We start from the raw sequence: 20,676 nt of genomic DNA, 5'->3' as shown, positions 1-20,676 counted from the left end.
TCAGCTAGTTGAAGCAGAGGAATATGTCATCACGCACAGGAAAGGATTTGGAGGAGTTGGTAGCACAGTGCTGTACCGCTGAGGTTTAAACTGCTCAGCCACGCTTGGCCAATTCAACCTCCTGTCTGTCAGGTTTCACTGACTATACTCTCCCGCTTTACTTGTACGTTTAATGGTTTTGCTGTCCTCCGTTGCCAGGAGATACCCCTATCACCCAGCTAGATTCCAGTCCCCTGGCTTTTTCTTTAAGTCATCAAAAGCTTGACACAGAAAATGGTCAAAGCCCTCAGAAGGCAGATTCTAGCCTGAAGAAAAATCAGCATTTCCTCATGTCAGCAACTACTGCCAGGAATGTCTCTTCTGAATTGACCCTGCACACTGCTTTGGCTTTGCCATCTCTAACACTCGCACAGTGGCATGCATACGGAATCCCTTTCAACCATACATACAGAACATAGTTTACACCATTCCCTTCCTGCAGAGGAATCTGGGGAGGGAAGAGAAAGGAAAGCATCGCGTGAGAGAGTAGTCGCCTTGATGAACCTAATACTAGCAGGTGCTCAGACAGCACGGGAGAGACAATAATGGTGCAAAACACAGAGTAACAGGGGCACAACCTTCTGTCTGAAATGTGGGTTTTAAAAAGGACTAATTTTTTAATGTAAAAACAGCTCATATGAAAACCAGTTCTTTGAGAGGCCTGACTCTATATTCTTCATGGAAGTACCTTCACAAGAAAGCTTACTGGCAGTACATGGGACAGCCTTTAAAACAACTATTGGTTTGAAAAGAGGCAAGTTTTCAAGTTCTGACACTACTAGAAATGCAACTATAGTGAAATAACAAAAAATTAAGTGTTCCTGTGTCTGATCCAATAACAACAAAATTTGTATTTCATTTATCAGATAAGTTGTCCAACTGCTTCAGAAAATCCTTAAATCAATCCAAATTGTAAGCATGACATTCAGAATTCCCACATAGTCAAGAAAAAAAGATTCCCAAGTTATGAGTAAGTCAGGCTGAGACTAATCAGAAGCATAGAAAACAAGAACCGTAAAGGATTTCTTCACTATTTGTGCTGCCAGCTTTTGCAACCTGTCCTGTTAATGAGCATTCTCATTTGGGAATTCTAAATATAAGAAATATTCCAGCTCTAAGATGGCAGAAGGAGCATCAGCCTCCCCCCTCTCCACCCAACCCAGAAAAACCCTGCATCATACAAACACACCATAAAACTTGCTCTCAATTTAGCAGGAAGTCCAAATATATCTGCTCCCTGATAGGATCTGGGAGTTCCATAGGTCAAGCTGGAGCTGCCTGGTCTCTGTGTGCCATCTAAGAAAATCACCATTTAAATATATATATATGTATGTATATACACACACAAATATATTTAGAATTTAAACACCAAGTACCTTCATTGAGATTGGATGGCAATTGGAATAAATGGGAACTAACATTACATAAGATGCGTGTAATTATTATTATTTTTTGAACTTCAGAAGCAACATGGAACAAGAATTCCAGGACTATCTTAGATTCTGGTATACTCTATTTGCAAAGCTTCACTATCAGCCCATTTTCAGTTTTCTTGAATAATTTTGCAGCAATTTAGTAGCATTCTACACAGGTCTCCAGATTAAGTTATCTGGAGTGACATCAATACTTTCAACTTAGTGGTATTTTATCTCTTAAAGAAGCAAATATGCTAAGCTGAAGATAAACATAGACGTACAGGACAAAAATCCCTTTTTTCTCTCCTGCTTCAGTACGTTGAAAGTGCTCTCTAATGTCGTAACTATTACTCTTGCTTGCATCTCAGTTTTCTTCCAGTGCCCTTCCTGCTTTAAGTTCAGGCTTCACATCTTCACTTCTAAGACTCCATAAATCCCTGCCCTACCAAAATCTGTCCTTATTGCCTCATGTACCGTGGACCTTGCTGCACTTCATTAAACCTTTCATCTCCTTTTCTTCACATGCCTTTTTCACGCTACTATTTCTGTTCTTGAAGATATCCAGTGCACCTATTTGCTCATTCTCCCACATAAAACCCTCCTAAAAATGATTTAAAACAAGACCAGCAAGATACGTTAATTCAGCAAGCTTTCTTCAGCGTAACACCAAGCTGAGCCCATATTGTTGCCTTGCATGGTGCTGTGGACCTTTTCGAGATTTCCCTCTTTGTTAGACATGAACTGGGGAAAAAACCTTGAAAGAGATTACTTGATTCTGTCTAGAAGTCATTCTGCCTCCACGTTCTTCCTGCACTTTAATTCATGTACTTAAATGATATGTACAATATTGTATTAATCTCGTGCAAACTGGATCTGTAGTTGCAGAAGTTTCCCTAGCTGCCTATGTAGCCTTTACAGAACATCTTAACACAAATGCCTTTAACTCATTCAGTATTTTATGTTACATCCCAGTATCTCACATTCTGAATGCAGAAATGGAAATTAACAACACTTTCTATCCTTTAGAATAATTTTTTTTTTTAAATACATACAAAAGGTAAACAATCATCGCTTTAGAAGCAACTTACTATGGGAAGGCTCCAGTGCTGCTGCCATAGTAATGCTCCCAGGCTGGCCAAAGCCTGCTCCTAGAATGACACCCGGTGGCCACAAAACCGAACAGCAAGGCGTTCTCCTTGCCCTCCAGTCTCACCCCCTGTTCTCAGGGGTAGGAGCCACCACTGTGCTACAGCCAGGCATCCGGCGGAAATTCCTCACAGGAATCTGCAAAACACAGGAAAAACCTGCGTGAAATTCAAATGAATAAACATACGAAGTTTGAGTAAGTAATATACAGTGTTTTGGAAAATTACATACCATTTCATTTTATTTTTTTTTAAGTATATCGTTGTATAGAAGTAATAGGTAATGGTTTCAGAATTATCAAAATGAAATATCTGGTTTTATTTCACAGTATTTCATTCTGGAAACAGTTAGCAGTAGTTGAGTGGCATTTACAAAGTATGACTGTGCATGTTCAGGATTAAGCCAGAAACTGCTATTCCAAGGCAGGGAAGATTAGTCTATCTATTCTTAAAAGTTACAAAACTAAAATGCATATATTCAGTTTTAAGTTATAGGCTGAAGAAATCCAAATTAGAGACATACATTGTCATGCTTAAAATAGCTTTGGGCAAAGCTAAACAGTAACAGCATTTCAATAAATCATCGAGTATCAAGCATCATGCTTTAGAAAATGAATTGGCAACTGAGCATCAGTGAGAGTTAAGAGCTCCTTGCCACATATTTTATTTTGCTTAAGTACCACATGAGTCAGAGAAGAGCTTTTCTTAAGTAACAACCTAGCCAAAAATGATTTGATAATATTTTCTAAAGAGCAATAAGAAATGCACTGTTTCAAGGGAAACAAGAAAGAGCACTTCAGCACAGATTGTTGGTGTCACATTCTAAGGACTTTTGGCAAATGAAATGGAAAGAGAATATTTATTGCTTGTCATTTTTCATTTGTCTCATTTTATTTCTCTAGATCAGCGTCAAAATTCCTGGTGATGCCATAAGCCTCTTCATAGTAGCTAGGGATATCACAGAAGACAATTACCCTTTTTCCCCTGTTGAGAAATACCTATTTTCTCTGCAGTAAGTACAAAGCCGAGTAAATAAACCTTCCCAAACATCCTAGCACAATGGAAATTCTTAAGGCAACAGCAACTCTGTGCTTCATTTGACAACTCCTGTACCTTTACCCTTGCTGGGGTAATGGAGGTGGCGGGTACGTACCCAACATTACAACTCTGAGCCCTGAAATCTGCTTTACTGCTTTCTCATCTCAACCATGCCTTAATGTCTCTGTTTAGAAAGATAAGGGTTAAAATAACAAGTATATCTGTTTATATCAGCATAATGAAATTATTCAGGTACTTTGTCAGAAGTGATAGTTTAGTAAGGTCCGTTAGCATACAACATCTGATAGAGATTACCGCTGAACACAAAACGGCACACACAAGGCAAGCGTAACAAACTACGCCAGTCTGGAAACAATGACAAAAATGTGTCACTTATCAGTAAGTTATACACGTGCACTCGCTGGCCAACCAAGCACGCAAGAATTTAAAGCTTGTGGCAGATCCAGCGACTGAATGAAATCTAAACAAATAAGAAGCACAGCAATGGGAAGAATGACCTCCCACTGTATTAAGTTTAAAGCTGGGTATTGCCAAGAGACATGCAAAGCTGTTGGAGTATGCACACGGCTAATCCTTGAGATACCATGGAGCCAGACCAAAGATAGCACTGGGAAGGCAAATGGAGGGTTAAAACGCAGCCCTATAAACTGCTGCCAGAGCTGAGCTGGGATTCAAAGCTCTGTGTTCCAACAGGCCAGGCTGGGACCCAGCAGCCTTCGGAGGCTCCTCCGAGCACCTCCTTTGATCTCGTTCCTCGGTGGATGCAGTCGTGTTGCAACAGCTGAAAAGTTTTAAATGCTTTTCGTTTGTTTGTAACTTCACTGGCTTTTCGTTCACCGAAGAATAAAAAGTTATTATTAGGTGGAAAGTATAAACACTAATTGCCAAATACATTTTTGTACTCACTCTTACACCTGCTCCCTCATGCTAGATTTCTGTATTAAGCCAAATTATGATTTAAACGTACTAGGCTCAGGTATGGGAAAACAAGTTTACAGTATCAGTGTAAACCAGACATAAGGTACAAAAAGACTAATCGCACAGCATGGTATTCTATACTGCCATATTTACACTCATATATGCTATAAGTACACGTGTGCTACCATCTTTATGCAACTCCAATATACTTATATATACTGCATTAGGGTTAAATAAGGTATGATTGTGGACTACCAACCTGACTTGAGGAGGTTGAGCAATCCCACAAGGTACCAAGAACAACCTCAATAACAGTGTTTCTGAATGGCTGTTTCTTTCCTGCATTAACACTAAGCCTGCTGTGGAATAAAACTTGTTCCATGCGACAGAGTGCTACCTGCATGTTATTTTAAGTTCTACCTTTCTGTCTCCCCATCCTCCTCCTCTGTGAATTTCAAAAGTCAGGTCTCTATTCTAGAGGAGAAAATTAAACACACCTATGCACAACCCTCCTGCCCTCCTCCTCAGATCCTAATGCAGACTTCCCAGTTCCAGAAGCGAAGGTATGAAAGCAGAGGAGCAGAGGTAGGCACCATCCTCAAACCCACCAGAGGCAGGCAAACCCAAAACTCACACCAGTCACGTCCCTGCTGCCTTCTGAACTCACTCTAACTGCCAGGTAACCGAGAAACGAACCATAAGAAGTCACTTCATAGTGAACATCCCAGGTAAAATCGCTACTGATGTTCAGTTGCTTGCTCATTAGATTGCCTTTAATGAAAGCCTTCTTTACAGGTGATATTTATTTTCCTCTAATAGTTTGAACAGCCACAACTCTCACATTTTATAAATTCTCGCCATGAATTATCCTGGTGCAACTTTACAAAGTATCTAAATGAACTTCCATGTAGCTCTGACAACAGTGAAATTTCTTACTCCTCTGTGAAGGTTTCTTCCATTTTTGGTATGATATTTACATTTCCAAACTTGACACACAGAGTAATAGTTGGTCTTGGCATTCACCGTTGCGTGACTCTGGCTCGTATGTTCATTCATGTACTTTGTTTTAAAGAATTCCCTCTGGCCGTTACTGCTTTTCAGCATGATTTTGGTTTTAAGTATTGTTTCATGCCAAAATCCAAAATATTTTGTTACAGAGGTGCAAGATCAATGTAATTTGACACCTTACAAGATAATTATCAGTTCTTTAGATTTATAAATTCTGAAAAACATTTTCTTCCATGCATTTCCCTGTCCTCCTCCTCCTCTCACGTTTACTTCCATGTCTTTTCCAATATGATCACCTTTGGCTCGAATCCCTTTTCTACTTTGTATACTCACTATCTCCCACCCTTTAAAATATTTTTACTAACAGGTCCATAAACTCATTTGTAATTCCAAGAGGCTTGTAACAACCCTGCCCCCATCACTAATAGCATGCAATAGAGTATGCCTCTGTTTTGTCCACCAGGATGTGCTTTTCTTTTTATTCCATGCTGAGCTGATTACATCACACTTATAATACTTGATTAAAACAAACAAACCAACCTTTTTTAATGGTTGGGGTTAAGCGGGGGGACACAAATGAATCAAGTAGGGATAACAAAGGAGAAGTTCTCAAGGTCTGAGAAGCAATTGTAGTAAATCCGCAGCAGAAAGCCCTCCCTTACTCCACATGACTGCGGCTGCCATACTTAGTTACCGTAAACATTGCAGGCAGCTATTTATACACATTTCTGTGAAGAGTCCAAGGACAAGAGAGATCTAAGTTAAGCAAGGCTGACCCTCAAGTAAATAGATATCAAGAAGTAAAATCCCTCTACTGCAGTCATTATGCAATTTGAAAACTTCACATTCATTTGTGGGGATGACAAGAATATTAATTCTTCATGCTACATTCTTGTTCTAGATCATTTTCCAGTTATCACCCATTCCTATAGCTAAACTAGAAATGAATACCACGCCCTTTGTTTTTTGAGCCTATTAATTATTGTAATCACAAGTGTTATCAAAATTTTACTACTGTTTACCATTTTACACATGGTTGTTACTGTACTGTAAGGAAGTCCTTTAAAGTTATACTCCTTTACAAATCCAATTATAAAAGAAAAGGTGAAATGGATTTTGTGCCTTCTGTAGCAGAAATGGAACAGAAACTCTTCATGCCGCCATTTGAACTGCTAGTGCTCTGGAAACAAGGATGTAAAAAAGTTGAAATTGGCTTTTAAAAAATTATCAGAATAAGTCAAATGGAAAATTACAAGAGTCAAGAAATGTTAGTTATATAGGAAATAACATTCTATTGAGTATGTGGATTGTGCAAATAAGATTTTATTTAGTGAATGTACCTGTTCCCCCTCTACTAGCAGCTCAAATGACTGCATAAATAGCAACTGCTGGTAAGTGCAACTATCACTTTTAAAAAGACCAGTGTTACCATGGTGACTCTACATGCAAAGTCACGATTAAGAAGGTCAGGAAAGCCAGCCGTACATTATGCTCATTTTCCACAGTAGAAGAAAGCGGGTAAGTGTGCCATTTGCAGATAGGCTAGAAACACACCTGGTGAAGGGGAAAGTAATAATAGGATGCTCAGCTGGCAAATATACGCATAATCCAAACTAGCTAGTGGAGGCAAAATCTTTTGGCTGTTATTGCTGGCATAAATCCTGAGGACCAGTGACAAAAGCAAAACTTAGTAAAAATTAAGCATGGGATTCTAGGATGGGGGCTGTTCAAACAGCCAACTGCGACGTGGGTTGGACTGTGAGTGAATTTTGCTTTCAGACTCCAGCTATGCCAATATGTAACATCTTCCACATTCCCTTGTGAGGCCTCAAAAGTCCCTTTTCAGGATGGATACAATGCACCACAGTAGCTCCTGGGGCCTGACTAGCTCAGCAGGTCTGCAACAGGTACACAGAGTCCTACTGAGCAGAAAAATTTTCAGTAGCTTCAGAAAAAAAAAAAAAAAAAAAAAAAAAAAAAAAGAGCGTCTTGCCTTATTCTAAATACTTCAAAAAGATGGATAACAAATCTGCAACTCAGCTTTCCTGAAAGCCCTATTGGGATCAAAAGATTGTTTTCCTGAGGTGGGCATTAGGTGCCTTTTAAAGTTTATAGCCCTAAGTAATACAATATTTCACATTGCAACATTCAGTTCTTTGGTGTCTTAGGTACATAACAGACTTTTCAGACTGAAGAGACCCAAATCCCTCAGCCTTTCTTCATAAGAGAGGTGTTCCACTCCCCTAATCATCTTGGTAGCCCATTGCTGTGCCCTCTCCAGCAGTTTCCCTGTCCCTCTTGAACCAGGGAGCCCAGAACTGGACACAGGACTCCAGGTGCGGCCTCACCAAGGCAGAGTAGAGGGGGAGGATGACCTCCCTCGACCTGCTGGCCACACTCTGCTTGATGCACCCCAGGATGCCATTGGCCTTCTTGGCCACAAGGGCACATTGCTGGCTCATGGTCATCCTGTTGTCCACCAGGACTCACACGACTCTTTCAGCTGAGCTGCTCTCCAGCAGGTCAGCCCCCAACCTGTACTAGTGCATGGGGTTATTCCTCCCCAGGTGCAGCACCCTACACTTGCCCTTGTTGAATTTCATAAGGTTTCCCTCCGCCCAACTATCCAGCCTGTCCCCATCTCACTGGATGACGGCACAGCCTTCCGGTGTGTCAGCCACCCCTCCCAGCTTTGTGTCATCCGCAAACTTGCTGAGGGTGCACTCTATCCCCTCATCCAGGTCATTGATGAATATATTGAAGAGGACTGGACCCAGTACTGACCCCTGGGGAACACCACTCATCACTGACCTCCAACTAGACTCTGTGCCCCTAATCATGACACTCCGAGCTCTGTCTTTCAACTAATTATCTATCCACCTTACTGTCCATTCATCTAACCCACACTGCCTAAGCTTCCCTATGAGGATGCTGTGGGAGACGGTGTGGAACGCCTTGCTGAAGTCAAAGTAGACCACATCCACTGCCCTCCTCATCTATCCATCCAGTCATTCCATTATAGAAGGCTATCAGATTGGTCAGACATGATTTCCCCTTGGTGAATCCATATTGAGTACTTCTGATAGCTTTCTTTTCCTCCACATGCCTTGCGATCACGCCCAGAACAAGCTGTTCCATCATCTTTCCAGGGATGGAGGTGAGGCTGACCGGCCTGTAGTTCCCTGGGTCCTCCCTCTTGCCCTTTTTGAAGGCTGGAGTGACACTGGCTGTCCTCCAGTCCTCGGGCACCTCTCCTGTTCTCCAGGACCTTTCGAAGGTGATGGAGAGCGGCCCAGCAATGACTTCCGCCAGCTCCCTCAGCACTCTCCAGCTTGGCACAAAGTAAGGTGGTAGCACTGATATATGTAAACTAAAACATACTTACATTTATGCTTTTCTACAGCCTGCCCCAAGAGTAGCCAATACCCGTATTTTTATAATAGCTTCGGAGATGAAATATTGATATCCCAGAACACTGGTAAGTATTCTAGCCAGGCCCTCTGCAGGAAGACAAACTTCCCCTTTTCCTCTTCATCTATCAAAAGGATTGGTTGTCCTGTTCACTGTTACTTCCAACCTCCCCCGATGTATGAGGCACAGACACTTTGTGAAAGTTCCCCTTTCAAGCCAGGGGGCAAGGACATTACTTAAATAGTTTGGCACTTGTTTATTAGTAGGCCACAATGAAGACACCAAGATTCATGCACAACAGCACTAGATGGATGTCTCTGCAACATTCCAAGGCACTTGGCAATATCTAAATGGTGACTGTAATCATTCAAGTTCCTTTGATGACCTCTTGAATGATCAAACTGACCCCTGACTTAAGTCATTCACATATAACTTCAGAATACACAACAGGTCAGAGTAAACGCGATCTATATTTGCGCTGCTTGTACCAGACAGAAATCAAGTTTATTCCAAGTGAATGATGCTGGACTTTAACGTACTTTCGAGAAGGCACAATACTCCCTTTCCCAAAAGGGAATAACATGTTGAATACACAGAGATAGAAGGAACTCGCGGTTGTTGACGTGGTTAGAAGTAGAAAAGCCTGTTCTTACTGAATAAAACAAGCTGCCTCCAAACACACTTCCCCTGATGAAATAAGGCCATGTTCTTACCTTAGGTAAGCTTGTGCATATCATCTTAATCAGGCTGAATTAATACTAAGGTGCATACTTGGCCTGCTCAAAGCTGGATCTGTGAAACCTTAAATCTGCCTTTTCTCTGTACAAAATTACTATTACGGAATTCTTATATATTTTCTCCAAAATGCGCCAACTGTACGTGAAGGTTGACTTAATTTAAAAAAATGTTAGCTTCAGCCCTGTTACAAATTCTTACTAGAATTTTCCAAGTACACTTAGAACATGTTTTGAAATGTTTTGGCAAACCCTGAAAAGGAGTGATAGTCACTTAATAATGAGTTTCCATGCAAATGGAGCTCTTTTCATCGTCAGGACATGAAACTGAAGCAAGATTCTTACCTATTCATTCATTTTTCCATAGAGATTAGTTTCGCCCTTTAAAAGTCAGAAATCACCTACACATTATGAATTTCTACTTAAGCTTTGTGATATTTTAGTCATTAAAGTATTAACATTTGGAAAAAAAAAAAAGAACCCACAACACAGCAACAAGACATAACATTTCTAAATAAAACAAAATTTCTGATTCCTTAGGATATTATTAGCTTTAGCACAATGCTTTGACCTTTTATTAAAGCCAAGATGAGGGCCCTAAACCACAAAGAAAATACAAGAAATTGTATTTGCAGACCCCAGGAAGTTCTGTGTTACGGTGGATAGACATGGCTTTATTCGCCATGCATATTCTATGAAAGAGGAGATAAGAATACCTGCAGGACCGCCTCCCTTCACTTCTTAAGTGGAAAGAAATATTTCCTCCTGGTAAGAGTCTTATGACTTGGCAATAAAGTGCCTGACAAGAATTCTGCCACTTTAAAAATTCTTTTTAATGAAAATTTCTCTTTTATGAGTTTCTCAAAATGAGAATTTAAAAAAAAAAGTCATAATTTTAATTGAAATTTAGTTTTCAGGACTCATTTAAAATAATCACGTGTCACACCAAACATCAACGTGAGGTACTCCCATAGTGCCTCTAAAACATTTTAATGTGCTGAGAATGACTAACATGTGATGGAAGACTCAGTGCAACCAACAATGTTGAGGTACCCTGAATTAAAAATCCTATTGAAAAATCCAGCACCATTTTTATCCCTAAAATATCCATTTAGAAAACTACTGAATGTTACATTCTAAGCTCACACGGAAAACGCTAATATGTGGCTTAGTACTGCTCTAGCTAAAATGTGCACATTAAGTTCTAATAACATCGGTCATCACATAGCAACCATGCTGATTATGATGACTCCTACCCTAGATGCATCAGTAGAGCAAAAGCTTCTCAAAAAACCCAAACAAAAACACCACTCCCACCCCCAAAAACTAAAACACAACAACCTAAAAACCACTCTTGCAGAACAAGTAAGAACCAAATACTGAACTACCACAATTCTCAGGCAAAAGCCTCTCTCCTTCAACAAGGACAACATTGTTACAGGTGTGACACTCATCATTTCAGTCTTCATTTATCTAAATATATTGGAAAAAAGAATAAGGCATGGTGTCCAGAAGATACCACTATGGGAAGGAGAGAAAGCAATGGGAATGAAAAACACACTGGCTATTTTTTTTTCCCCCAGGTAGTTTTGGTGACAATGGTCTAAGGCAAGTGTGACAAATCTACAAGCTTTGCTTCAGCAGTGTCATTATATGTCATGGCATTCTACATTTGACATTTATTGAAGTTGTCTTCCTGGAAATGGAGCAAAGGCTCACAAGAAATTGCACCCTTCAAAAGGAAAATACAATTAACTTTACTTTTACTTCTAAAATTATGTCTTGTGGCCTTCCAATTAAAAAAAAAGATTATATTGTTCAGCAAATAGTAATGCACATAACTCACTGTTTAAAAGACACTACGGGCTTAAAAAGCCTACAGCTTTGGTGAATTTTTAATGTAAACTACACAATAAAAAAAAAAAATCAGGCATGATTTAAGAACACATTATATTAAGCGGGTATATAGGTATATGCAAGGAGAATGAATTTCATACATTCTTAGCACATGACTGAATTACAGGTTAACATTATGTCTCTTTAAATAAATTACCACCTGGTCACAGTTTCACTTGTAGGAAATGAGTCATGAAGCAATGATATCATGGTAATGGCTGACTATCATTCAGGTTATTTAAGATGCAAAATGTTACAAAACATATGGAAACATTACACTCAAGTACTTTGTGTTAAAATAAAATTTGGGAACATTCCAGAGAGTCTTTTGTATTCCTCCAATCCCTTAATTGAAATACAGGCAATGCCTATAAAACTACTGATTAAAATACTGCGATGATCAGTTAAATTTATTTAAACATATGGAAACATACAAGGTAAAAAGGTAACATCTCAGGCATTCATTAAGAATACTGCATCCCCTCACTAAAATCAGTCTCTGGCAGTCCTGTTCTATTTTCCAAGTTTTAAATAATTAAAGAAGTGCTTTGTTAGCGATTAAAAATTTGACATTCAATCAAAGTCTTTAGAGAAGGAAAAAAGATAATCCACTGTGAATTTATCATTGAATTTGCCAGTCCTGGTCAGGGTTAAACATTGTGCTATAATAGCACAATACCTTATACAAAGCTACTTTTTTATATATATATGCTATATACGTGCTAAATATCTCTCTATATATTTAGCATTAAAAGTATCGTACTATTAACTCATGACCAAGGCAAAAATTACCATTTTTTGGCTGTGGCCACACAAGAGTCTTAGAGGAACAGTTTAGCCAAATTCCTTTTTCAACAGCATTTGTTCAGCCCTATAATTACGTTTTTCAAGGTATCAATCCATTTGTGTTTCCTGGACTTCATTAGTCTTCCATATCTATTTTTATACCAGTTCCGCTGGCTTCAGCTCAGTTATTCTCCATTCATTGTTATACATCAAGTCTCAAGTAACCGTAAGGCAGGTCAATGACTCAACCATGTAAATCCATCAAAGTTATACCACGGATCATGTAAGAGGTCTGTCTTTTATGGTTCACTTGAGCTATGAAAACTATTTGAATGAGAGGAGGACAGTTACATTAGCACACCTATGACTTCCGCTGAAACAAACGCACAACACTGACCCTACTATGAGATGATATGCATCATATATGCAAAGTGTGGTCTTCGGATATTTTAGCTAGGGTTGATTCATACAACTTCACTGGCTTCCAGCTCAGGGGTTGGTAAGTTCAAACTCACAGAAAATAAACTGTAGGAAATGTAGTTTGGGTTGATATATAAAGATTTGATTACCATGGAAGCTCTTTTAACTAAGGAAGTTATCCAGCATTTCTTTTTCTACCCTGACATTACTTTCATCCAGGTATGAAGCTTCCATACATGCAGACTTACTGCATTCACAAACCCATTGATAAGTAACCAGACAGTATTAATTTCTGTACAATGAAACATCAAAAGAGAAAAACAGATAAGAAATAGCTTCCAATATCCGATGATGTGCATATATATACACATACATACGAACGTACACATCCCTGCCTTCCCTTCCTACTGTTTAGCATGCATCTTAAGAATTACTCCTACAGGAATCCAGTCAATAGAGATTACAAAAATATTATGTTCCTGCTTCCTTTTATCCCTTCTCCTGGAAAACAAATCTTAAAACTCAGGCTTCTTGCCTACTGAGCTCTTGACCTCTTTTTTCAAGTTGACAAAAGACACTTCAGTAACCAGGCGTACATGCAAGTGCAGAAAAGCATCCTTCATGAGGAGGCATTCCCGAGTCTTTGAAACAAAAATACACTTGTGAATGACAAATCCGCTCAGATTCCTTATCTACCCTGGTCAACTTCTGTGATGTAAATAGCCACATATAAACAGCCTTGACACCAATCACACGGGGATCTATACAGCAACATACAGCAGTTAAAAATAACTGTAGGATCACATCTAAAATTTCTGAATGGTGTTGTAAAATAACAGAGGTTATTATTAAATAAAACGACTCTGGACCATGGAATACACAATACTGTTAGGCAGCTGTAGCCTTCTGCATTGTGATGGGAGAAAACAGCTAACATTATCGTCACAGTTCTTATTGCATATCTACATGCTGGTACCCACATATGGAGCACAGTAAGTGATGTATATGACATGACAGAAGCCAGAGAGAGACATTAATATCAACCCAACAACTATTATCATGTTATGCAACCATGTCATTTTTCACTCAGTCACTTCAGAGTTTAGGAGTAGATCGTAACTACATTGTTACAGAAAGTGAATTTTACTTTAGGAAAGAGATATTAATAACTGGGACACCCCCCTTCCCACATTTCTTACAGGTTGTGTCAGTACAGCTATAGATGAGATGCACAAGTGCCGTAAGACACAAGAGATATCAAATTCATTAGTTTGGATCTTGACCAGTACACTACAAAAAGACAATTCCAGAAGAATTTACAGTCTAAAAATAAAATAGCACTATGCGGGCAAACAGATTAGGGGAAAGAAATCCAACAAACAAACCAGGAATAGAGCATACTTGTCATCACAAGGATCAGAGGCCCAGCTACCTCCACAAACCAGTCATAGTTAAAAGCACGCTCAGACATGAGAGCTTAACCAACACGTGGAACTGTTATATCCTTTAGACAAATCCTCAGGACCCAAGGATGTTCTTCAACACAATTCATACAGTCTCCCAAATGTGTTTGTTAACCAACCAAACAATATAAATTACTTCTGTATCAATTTTGGTAGAACTATCGAGCTGAACACTGCCACAGAGGAGGTCCCTGAAATAGTGCTGATTTCATGCTTTTTACTCATTCTACGAGCAGAGATGAAGGATCAAGTAGAATATAGGATAGGACACAGGCCAGAAACTAGGGACCACAAAGTACTACTACAGACTAACACAGACTACACCAATCAATAGCTGTGCACAAGAACAATACCTTTTGCGGAAAAGAAGGATGAAGTTATCAAGGCCACAATACAAGACCTCTAACTAGGGCTTTTAAATGTTTAACCGAGTATGTTGTTAGAGCAATCTGTTTCTAGTTGTTCCATTCATTTTACAGTTTGGGAAATGGTTATTCATGTAATTATTTTTAATGCATAAATACTCATATGTTACCTGGTCCATAAGATATCAAAAATATCCCTTAAATTTCTTAAAGGAAGTGATATCAGAAAGGCATCTGCAGTAAGTCTGCCAGACACACTGGAAATAAACATATTGCCCCAGACAGCATGGAAAATCCCACCACCTTCCTCTAAATATTGATAATATTACTTAATAGGAAGCACTGATTCACTGAAATTTAATTCACATCCAGAGCTGAGTCTGTGGTAAACAGGCAGGTCATCTGTTTATGTCGCCAAACACTTTGAGGGGAAAAAAAAAATAATCATTTAGAATGTGTGTGGCAAGGGTGAAGAGGTCAGTGTGTTCTCAGTATCCGAACTGCTCTTTCCGAAATTCATTATCAAAGAGAAAAATAGAGTACTCCACTTCTGAGTGGCCTCAAAAAAAAGGCCCTATCTAAAAAAAAAAAAAAAAAAAAGGCCTAACTTCAGGGTAATTTTTTTCCCCTGAAAGAACTGTATTCACACCTTTACAATGGCCATTACAGTTACTAAGAATGAATGGGATAAAACTGAGGCAGCCTGCCCCCTAAACTGAAAATGAATTAGAGGATGAGACACACGAATATTTCTGTCCTAAGTAAAACCCCTTTTCATGGCAAAGCAAATTAAATCACAACATTCAAAACCAAGAACGTTAACAGATCTACTCAGGATACATGTCAAGTCCTGAAAATCAGTTATAATTTAAAAGATAAATAGGATTATAAAGAATTGATTCTGGCAAACAGATAAATAAGATGCAGCACATATATCCTAACTCCATAATCAACCACATACGTGCATGTCGACGCGATCCAGTATGTAGAATCAAGACTGATACAGCAGTATGCTTCCGTCACAAAATAAATCATTTTTCAGCTTTGCTATACAGTTATCTTCAAGTAAGCATAACATCTAGAAAATATTGTGAATAGTATTTATTGGTGATTAATGATTTTGCTATACAACGTCTCATGCTGGCGTATCTCATGTGGCCCCTCTATTCCATGTGGTAATTTGCAGGAAAGGGGATATTTTGTATCTACAGAGAAAAGGAACAGGGAAATGAGTACGCAACATGAATACTTGTTTTGGATAAATGGGGCCCATAAAGCTAGAAGATTTTCTTAGTAGAATTTGCTGTAATTTAAGTGGGAAGGGACACACTAGTCCCTTCCTGTCTCCTTCCTTTCACTTCTTTCTAGTCAACAAATCTGTCGTATTTACCAGTGACATGGGAGAACGCTATGGGGACACCCCAAAGAGTTTCAGTGACTGTGGACAGGCCTCCGTTTCCACACAGAAATAGTAAAATGTCAGAGTCACAGGCTCAGCAGTAACGAGAAATTTAGCCTGGGGAAAGGTACAATCAAATCATTCCCCATATCACGATGTATATTTGTCAGAAAACATTACCACGGGTAACTCAAGGTTTCTTGAAGAACAGAGATGGTGCTACAATACAAAGTGCATAACAACAACAAAAAGGAGATGGTGTCAGTGTATGTAACTGCCCATTTGGATTGGACCACAGGGTGGGAAAAGAAAAAAAAAAGAGTAGCCCCACAGCTGTTAAAGAAGGCACATCTGTGCTCTGTCTCTAGAAAATCTCAGAAAAAAGAAAAATGAACTTTAGAGAAATGAGAATCTACATTTTAATCAAGGCTTAGTCAGAAAGCAACCATTTGTTAAAACCAAATTTTTTTGCAGGAAGACTACAGGCTCTCTGTAACCAAACTCCACTGTGCACCTGTGAGAGAGACCACAGCCTCAAAGCCCAGCCTCTGAGACAAGAACAACTTGCAATGTTCATAACGTGATATCCTCTAGAAGGGAGTGACGACTAATATTCAGCCAATCCAGGAAGGGGGGAATAAAAAAAAAAAATAAAATATTGTGCCAGTTTAGCAAGGTAAGACCCAAATATTTTCTTTTTTACTTGTTGACAATGGCAGGAGGCTAACTAACTCTTTGAAGAAGAGGCAAGGCAAACCCTTTCAGCCTTGTTTGGGAGAAAACTTGTGCTGAGCCAAACACCAGTGAGCGTGCTTCCAGGTTCAACTCAGCTCTGTCAGGGACACGTGCCGCAATAACCTCTAGAAAAGCATAGGCAGGTTCACTGTTTGCTTTATATGACTATATTACAGTCACAGTTTGCCAGGCACACCAACCAAAAGAAGTAATACTCTTGGTACAAGAATTGTTTTAAGAAAGTAACTAGAGTGATATAAAATCTAGCAGGAAGAAAAATGGGTATTCTCTTAGTTACAGATGAACAACAAGAAAAAAAAAAAAAAAAACCAAAAAGCCCAAACAAACAATCTAGAGTGTTGCATCCTGCATTCCTTTTGCCTTTCAGCCTTTCTTCCTTCACTTGTGTCTTAAATTTCAAACTCTTCTTTAAGACATAAGTCTTATGCCACAGAAGTGAAAAACAAGAGAAAAAACCCAAAACCCACCCACAAAAACTCAAAGGCACAACAACAAAGAAACTAAACTGAACCAACCAACACCCAAAAAACCACCCAAACAAGGCAATCAAAAAGGTCTCCCATTCTGGTACAGACTGAAAATGGTATCTTCTGAGTCTGCCACCCCCACTCTTCCAAAGAGCCAAAAGCAGTTTGCAAAGACATCTGCAACTAGCTTTTCTGACCATAGTACTACTGCAAAGGTGTATCAGCATTTCTAAAAAACTTTATTTGGTAACCTTCTACAATAAACAAAATGTAATACATTTTTGATTGCGCAACTGAGTTAATTTGCACCGTCATTGCTCTATCGTTTCTCCAATTCTCTAACTAAGGCTTGAGGAGTCTCATATTCCTTACAACATCCTCCAAATCTCCCATTCCTACAGCAGCTATTCTTCCTCATCAAGAGGAAGAAGCCTTGATTTGCAGATCAAATAAACAGCACACTTGCAGCTTCCTGAGTTGGCTGTATTCTCCCCAAATTAAACTACCACCACCACACCCTTTTACCTACAGGCACTTTCATTCCCCAGTTGACAACAATAACATCAATTTGTGTCAAATTCTGAACTCTGCCCCTGCATGGTTGCAAAGGTATTCAATGAAAAGATATAGAATACAGCAAACTCTATTTTGTTTTGGGTTGTTTTGGGTTTTTTTCCCCTCTCTCTCTCCTCTCTTATTGAGACCGGTGCATGAAACATCATAAACATCACCTGGACAGCACAGGATCCTCATACTTCCATATCTGTTTTTCTTCTGTGTCCAAAGGAGTTTCTTTGGATTTACTTGTAAGTTTTCCATGATATTTAACTAAAATTCAGATTTACTTACTTAAAAAAATAAAATTATATTTATACCCTCAAACAGTTTTCTTAGTTTTATAATAGTTGCTAGGTGAGTTTGGTTAACATGATGAGTTCAGATCAAATATATATGGATATAAACAAAATATGATTATTTATTAACATTCAAGTTGTTTAAGGTTATTAATGAAGACAAGAACCAGATCTCACTTCAGGGTAAATCTGTTAATGAAGAATTCAGAATAATTCTCCAGAATAAACCTGGGGAATAAAGTAATGCATATACCCTAGTTAGAATTTTCTTCACTACCAAGACAACTGTTCCTATTCATCTCTGAACGCCTCTGCTACACAGCTACTGAAGATTAAATATACAGCCTGACCCTTCTCACCTTGCCACATATTTTCCTTCTATTTAGACTGCAAATAGGATTTTAGATATTTATCTCACAAGGATTAATACATCTCCACTATAAATCTAGCTGCTGTACTGCAATGTAAGTTACTCAAGTGCTCCATAATCAAAACGTAAGTAAAAATTGCAACTGATTAATTCAAGGCGCAGAACTGGAGAATGGACTGCAAAGTTCTTCCACAGATTTCAAAATTATAGCCTTTCAGATCCACCCTGCTATGCAGGGGCACATCGCAGAGTCCAGATTTAGATTTATTATGTGCTTATGCACACTCAAAAGACTTACTCATCAGCTCTTCCTTATGAAAGCCTCACAGTCCCAACTTCATTTAGATGCAGAGAGGACAGATTTTTCAGCAAGACATTTGCCTTTTTCTGATCCATCCATCCATCCAAGGCTCTGTCTGTTCAGAAAAGGCTTCCTGTTCCAAAAAATGCTCAAAACATCACATAGTTTCCTCAGCTATCATATCTATACATCAGATGGTGGAAGCCATGCTAGAGTACAGATGGGAAGATTTTATGCTTATCTTCTTTCATCAGAAATTCTCTATTCCATGTCAGGCATTATTCCCTTTCCCCTCCCCCAAATTACAGAGAGCGATTTATTAACAGTTTGTAGAGAAGCAAGCAAAAAAAGATCACCCGCGTATATGAAATTAACTCTGCTGTTTTCAGATTTGATTTTGCTTTAAATAGCAAAAACAATGATTTCTAAATCTCTGTATTTCGAAGAATTCCATCAGGACTGGTAATTTTTGTTCAGCAGAAAGCCCACAGATTTTAACTAGTATTGGGTCAAGCCTGGAATTCTTGGCTATTTAGCTGCCTCTTTGCAGAAGTAATGCATTGCAGGATTTAGCCCAAAGTCCTGCTACCTAGACTTTGTCATTCACTTAAGTTTACCTCTGAACCCTGTAGGAAACTGTTCCTTAAGACCGAAGTGGCAGTCCTGATGCATGATCACCAGCCTGATCCATTAGGCCTTGGGCAGTGAATAAAGTCTATGCTGTCAGATACCTTGGCACCGAGCCTTTTCTGAGGGAGAACGCTTCAGACACCCCACAGCTCATCTGTCCGGTCTACAGCTCAACTACACTGTGGCAATAGTGTCTGCAAACATTTCTCCCTCCCTTCCTGGAGATATTACCAAGCCGCCGGTCTGTGTCCCTTCTGGAGAACCACTGAAGACGGCTGCGCTGCCCCAGCGATGTACCCTTTGCGTGCAGCACAACCCTTCCTGCCCCATGAAGGGAAACCACAATGGCTGCTACAAGACCACCTATGCCAAAAGACTGGGAGATAATCTGAATATTAAATAGTGTCCCCTGATAACTGAAACTAAAAGATTTTGCATTGAATTCAACAGGGTTGAAAAAAATGTACAGTTTGGCAAAAAAAAAAGGGGTAAAAAACCTTAAAAAACCCAATAAACTTATTTTTTCCTTTCACGAAGGTGATTTTTACATTCAAGTGGTCAGCTTCCAGACTTGAACGTTTATAACCATTAGCAAAGTGGCAACGTGAAAAACAAAAAATCAATTCCACAAAAAAAACCCCACACAACCTCCCAGCATCAAAATCCTGGTAGTTTGCTATTGCCAGATGTAAAATAAACAGTAAGTTTAATAAAATGGCTTAGTAAAATGCTGTCTTTGGATGATTAGTCTTTAACTTCCTTTCTCCATGCTGAGAAAGACCGCGCCATTCTACATTGACACAACACACAGATGAGTTTTCTTTTAATTCTTAATCTTGGTTTCTGTTACAGAAAATAAATCTGGAAGGAGAGAACATTTTTCATATCCTTCAGTGTATTTTTTTTGACATGCACTTAGTTCTCCCTTCCCTGCCACTGTCCACAAAAATACAGACATGCATTGTCCTGCACAGCCTTTTAGATTTTTCCACTCCTTAGATGTTTCATAGGTTTATTTTTAACTTGTTTTTACATCACACTGTATGCACTGAAGCCTTTTCATCATTACATGGTTTTCTTGTGAATGCTGCTGTGTGAACATTGTAAATGTGACCACGTGCAGACGCTGTAGCGCGAGTAGCATGCGGCAACTTCAGCTACTGTGTACATGGTATTTCAGAAAGTCTTTCTAGCTGAGTGCATGCACTTTGTCTCCAGCTTCCAGACAACCTATCATATA

This window comes from Chroicocephalus ridibundus, chromosome 5 (assembly GCF_963924245.1).
Source record: "Chroicocephalus ridibundus chromosome 5, bChrRid1.1, whole genome shotgun sequence".
Lineage (NCBI taxonomy): Eukaryota > Metazoa > Chordata > Aves > Charadriiformes > Laridae > Chroicocephalus > Chroicocephalus ridibundus.
Note: the sequence above shows the minus strand (reverse complement) of the source record.